At 47.5% G+C, this 5,491-nt stretch overlaps 1 long non-coding RNA gene across 1 annotated transcript; it reads left to right on the forward strand.

Moving 5' to 3' along the window:
* The first annotated feature begins 4,254 nt into the window (after positions 1-4,254).
* Positions 4,255-5,189, forward strand: LOC118161188. The gene is made up of 3 exons (XR_004747895.1): positions 4,255-4,578; positions 4,734-4,779; positions 4,886-5,189. It is a non-coding gene; the product is annotated as an uncharacterized LOC118161188 (long non-coding RNA).
* Positions 5,190-5,491: the final 302 nt, after the last annotated feature.

Below are 5,491 nucleotides of genomic sequence, written 5' to 3' on the forward strand. Positions count from 1 at the left end.
AAATATCTGTAAAAATTTAATCTATTAAATTTTTTAGTTAAAAAAAAAAGCCATAAACTAAAAGGGTTGCTAATTAACCACAGAGCTGAAAAGTTAAAACTGTTACTGCAGACCCATTCTCTGTTACACTGACATGAGTGTGAAGTAACTTTACTAAAGCCAGTGCTGTTCCCAAGGACTTTCACCACTTTATCTGCAATCAGAATCCTGCTCAGTGTGTCTGAATGTCTTTTGTCTCGGCTTAGTTTCAGCCCAGTGACACATCTCCACCTTGCAACCACCCCATTGGCTTTCATGAATGTCTTTTTTTGTTGAGAGCACTGCCATTTTGGTTTCCATTTAAAAAGAATTAAAAGATCCAATTATGCAAATTAATTTTAAAAGCTTTATCACCTCTCTTCTGGGAGAAAGTTTATTGCACAAAGGTTGCAGCAGGCTTAAAGCAAGGCTTCTGGGGCTTTGAAATGCATCCCAGGGCGACACCTGCCTCTGCCCAATGGTGGAGCCGATAGGGACAGATGAAGGAAGAGGGATAGATTAGGGTGTCACCCAGGAGCCCCAGGAGCTGCAATCAAATGGGTCAAGCTTTGGCTGCAAGGCTTGGAGGTTGAATCTCTGCCTTATTATTTAACGCAGGGCACTGAGAGGAAGCAATTACTTTGGAACAGGGTGGAGTCTATCTCAGGAAAAGCATGTTCAATCACAAGCTTATGTTATTTAGGCTTTAGAAATTATCCACTGCAAATATTAGGCCAAGACAGGGAAGAGCAGGGACACACTAAAATAATATTTGCAAGTAATGTGTGCTGACTGTGACGAGCAGGGCTAACTACCCTTATTCTCGTTTCCATCTGACATGGGGAAACACTCTCACAGTGATGCAAAGCTCAGGAAGTGGCTGGGTGAAAACTCAGCAGCTGTGAAAGCAGCTCCCATCCTTCCTCATGCCTCCCTTCCCCATATCCAGCCTGTTCCTAACATTAGATGAAAGCTGCTCAAGTACCAGAAGAGTTGCTCCTCACTCGTTCTAGCAAGTTGTGGAAAGCCATGGGTCACAGGGATGAAAATAGTGCTGAAATTAAACATCTATATCATGGCAGCTACAAAACGTCTTCAAGCTGCTGCTGAAGTAAAGAAACCAGAGATGAGCAAGTCAGGCTGCAGGGTGCACCCGGGAACCCAGAGGAGTCAGCCTGGACCTCTTTGGGCTGAGCACACAGATGGGAGATGCAGCAAAACTCAGAGTGGGAATAAAACATTTGGGAGTTCAGGTGTCTTCTACATCCAGCCTGGGAGAGAGAGAGCTGGGGGGGGGGGGGGGGGGATGTTTCTGCGGTGCCAGGAGCAGCAGGGCTTCATACAAAGTCTGCTTACAGTATCTGCAGAAAGCCTTCACTTTGGCTCGCTGTGATCTCAGCAGTCATAAAAGAGCTTGTTTTCTCACGTGTCATTTGGCGTCCCCATCGCACACTTACTGGAAACTGCTCATCGGCTTTTGGACACGAGCTGTACACCAGACTGGGCAGCTCAGGGCAATGGGTGAAGAGCTAACGTGTTGCAAGAGGGTGATTGTGGCTGGTGTGTTGATGGTCACGCTGATACCCACACGTTAACAAGGCGATGGTCAGCAGGCGCTAAGGGAAGATAAGCTTACAAAGAGGACTGGAAAAATGACTTGCAAGCTTGCTCGGTTCACAGAAATCTTCCCTTGTAGCTATACATATTAAAAGGTGGAAAAGCAGCAGGCTTTGTGCAAATGCACTCCAGTTGAGAACACTGCACTGGAAATGCCTCAAAAACGGGGTGGCTCTTACCCTTCCCTCTCTGGATGTTGATGGGGTAAACCTATGGAGCTGCTCTGACTATTTCATACAGATGTGAGAAGACATAGAGGTCACCACATCACTGTGTGTGCTTGAAGTAACCTGAGGATTTTGGAATGGGAAGACTGTCCCACTGAGGTTTTTCCTTTTAAATTCTGACATTTGTTACTAAGAAAGAAAGAAGAGAAAGAAGAGAAAGAAACCTTTATTTACATGGAGCTGTAACTCTCAAACAGAAAAGGTTTAGTGGACTTTTCAGACAGAATGACTCTGAAGATCCTTTCAGCTGTTTTATATATGCTAGCATGCTCTGGCCTCTGCTGCAATAGACAACCCTAATGTTGTAATAAGAGCCCTCAAGACTCTACAGTATAAAAAAAATGTCACAGCATTTGAACAAGAGGTGGTCTCAGGATCACCTTCTTCTAGGATCACTGAATGTGCTAGAGCAAGGGAAAATCACTCCTGGATTTGTTGTTAAATGTCTTTCCTGGTCTTCACTTAGAAATTTCAAAAATTGCCCAGCTTATAATTAAATAGATTCCATCATGAATTAAGAATCAGGACCTAAGAATTTATATGGCTCAGGAGAAAGTCTCTTGTTTTCAAAATCCCTGTTGGAGGAGTGCACAGCAAATCCCCCTAGCAGTTGGTGGTGGGGAGTTCCTGGTAGCTCCCAGCACAGTCCCAGCTCCATCCAGCAGAAGTCAACCTGACAGCCATGCACTGGCCGCTCCCTTGCACAGCTCCCTGTGAAATCACTGAATTGCCTGAGGCAGGAAGGAGGGCATCAACCCTCTGTCAATACTGGCCTGTGCAGAGCGGAAACTTAAGGCAGGATAGAAAAGAGAGGATCCAAGACACTGTGTTTACAGCGGGGCTTTCTCAGAGTTGGCAGAAGCCAGAGACTGAAGATGAAGACTGGGGAAAGAAGCCATTTGATTCACCTGAAAGTCTCCATGCTCCTGATAGTACGTTGCAGTAGCCAGAGCATGAGGGTGAGTCAGGATCCACTTTGGTCAACACAAAATGAGTGAGCAGAGAGGAGAGTGCCCAAACAAGCTGAAGTGGGACGAGTCCAGAAAATGAAGAGCAGGCCCAGCACAAAGCGAGTCGAGTTTCTTCCTAATGTTGTTGGCTCAAGACAATAAGGAGTTCAGACAGATGGGAGCTTTCATTTTCTTACTTTTCTTCCAGGAGGAAATCTAGATGAGCAAATCAGCATCTGACCAGTGCTTCCACTCCTGGTGTTGATGGGTTTTGTTGATTTTTTGGGGTGCTGGGTTTTGTTTGTCTTTTTTTTTTTTTTTTTTCATCACATTTGTGCCCAAACAAGCTAACCACTAAAACAAACTCCAGCACAGCATGTTCGGAAGTGGTTTGAATATGCTGAAGATCAAAGGGAGGTGCTGCCCAGTGTTTGATGTACACTTGTTTTTAATTCAAGGTTAAAGAAACAGTGAAAGCAAGAATGTACAGAATAGCCCCTATTGAGAACGCATCTGGGAGGTGAGGGGAGAGACATTCCTCCCTAGAACCCCATAAAACTATGCACATATGCTTCTCCCTATTGTTAATCCCTTTTGCTGATGCGATGTGGAGGAGATTTTATACAGTGGTGCAAAATGGAAATCTCTTGCAGGAGGAAAGAGTGCTGCAATCCCAGAGGGACTCTTATGTTCAAAACAAAATACAACAATGGAGTTAATTAGCATTGCATGGTTCACAAAATCCCCTCGAGGGGATCTTTCTCTGTTCTAAATCATCACTTGTATGTGAGATGGAAAAGCTCCCACTGAGCAGGCCCCTTCCACAAACTTTTAATAGATATTACCACGGTTTTTCATCATTTGCCATTGGCTTTGAGAAAGGTAACAGCTGAGCCAGGGCTATTCAGCTGCATTAACCAGCTGCATGTTAATACAGAAATGCTCTCCTGCTCCTCCCTTCTGCCTGCAAACCTCCCCCTCCCCGCCAACGAATTAACCCTTTCCTGCCACTCTTCTCTCTGCCACTCAGATATAGAGCAGAGGGTTGAGCAAAGGTAGAAAATCAAGCAAGGGAGGACCTCTCTGTGATTAGTTGAACTTGTCTACTGGTGAAGGCACCCTGGAGGAACAGCCCCAGCTCCAAAGGTCTCAGCACTGAGCAGTGCCAGTACAGAGGGCAGAAGGCCAAAGGGAAGGACCTTTTCCCAGCAGCCCCACAGAAATCAAACCCATGCCTCCTGATGTCCTCCCCTGCTGTTCCTCTTGTAGCCTGCTGGCACAAGACCCTCAGCAGGCCCAGCTGAAACACCCTGTGCCCACACAGTGCAGTTACCCCTGGGCATTACCACTGGAGACAATCCATGATCTGCTCTCCACCAGCACCCGCTGTGCAAGGACTAACACTTCTCTGCCTGTTCGGTTGGCCTCCAGTCACCCTCCCCCTCTGTTCTGTGCCATGCCAAAAATGATCAGTACCTGCACGTCCCTCTGCCCATTTGCAATCATGCCGGCCAGATGGCCAAGTCTGCCTTTCAGGGCAGGCATGCAGTCAAGAACAGCTTGCTCACAGCTACAGACTACTAGGATCACTACAGATACAACTGCACTGCAGCATTGACCTGAGCCTCATGCACTACCCTGCTGTTGATCCCACTTCTTGCCACCTGGGGAGAGCCAGGAAGCCCCGAGGAAATATTGTACTACAGCATTCATTGCAAAAGCCACAGCTGAGGAATTGTTGGAGGAGGAACAAGTCAGGGCACCTGGTAGGTCGCAGTCAAGAGCTTGGAGCTGAAATGCTTTGTAAGGGAAGAAGACAGACTCCGGCAGGGTTTCTGCTACCTACCAAATTCTGGTGGGCAAGAGAGGGTGTTGTCATGGGTCTCTCTCATTAAACTGTGTTTTATGATGATTATCTAAGGTTATCAAGACTGCTGACAGGGCGTCTGGGAAGGAACACCTTGCTGGTAAACAGAGCTAACTGTAGACTTCTAGAAGGTTCGGGGAGAAGCTAGGAGGTAAGCCCTCTTTTCCCATTTCAGCACTGGATGTGCTTACAGCTTTCTGTCTTAGCTGAGCACGTTGAGCAAATCCCACACCAGGGTGCTGCTGAGGTGGCTGGGCCCTGACAGCTGCTCTGCTTGTAGGCGAGGACTCCTTTCTAACACAAGAGGGAAAGACACATGGAGAAGACAGGCTGCTCAAAAGTAAGCAGACAGACAGGGCAAGGGACCTCAGGTATCTGTCCTCCTTTACATTTCATTAGAGTTTAAATGGTGATGAGACCGGTGTGAAAGGGCTCGTACAGGGTGGTGATCAGTTCCAAAAACAAGCCATCTAAAATCAAGCTGGCACAAACCACCTTCCTGCAGCTGTGGCTGAGCTCTGGGCCGCCCGCTGCCCCCTCGGCTCCCCTCCTTCCTGGTTCTCACCTGGCACACCACAGCGGCATACCGCTGCCTTCCCCTTTCACACGCTGACAGCGAGCGACCAGCCCAGGGTGAGAGGAAATGGTTAAGCACATCACTGCTTTGAGAGTCCTCCTGAGCCTCCCACAGCCCTGCCACTCCTGCTCTCTACCTGCTTTTTGCCATTTTCTTCCTGTTTTCCCAGCATGTTAATCCCCCACTTCTCCCCCTGCCCTCAGATGCACAGTTTGGTCAGTGGCATCCTTACTGG

The sequence above is a fragment of the Oxyura jamaicensis genome, chromosome 2 (genome assembly GCF_011077185.1).
Source record: "Oxyura jamaicensis isolate SHBP4307 breed ruddy duck chromosome 2, BPBGC_Ojam_1.0, whole genome shotgun sequence".
Classification (NCBI taxonomy): domain Eukaryota; kingdom Metazoa; phylum Chordata; class Aves; order Anseriformes; family Anatidae; genus Oxyura; species Oxyura jamaicensis.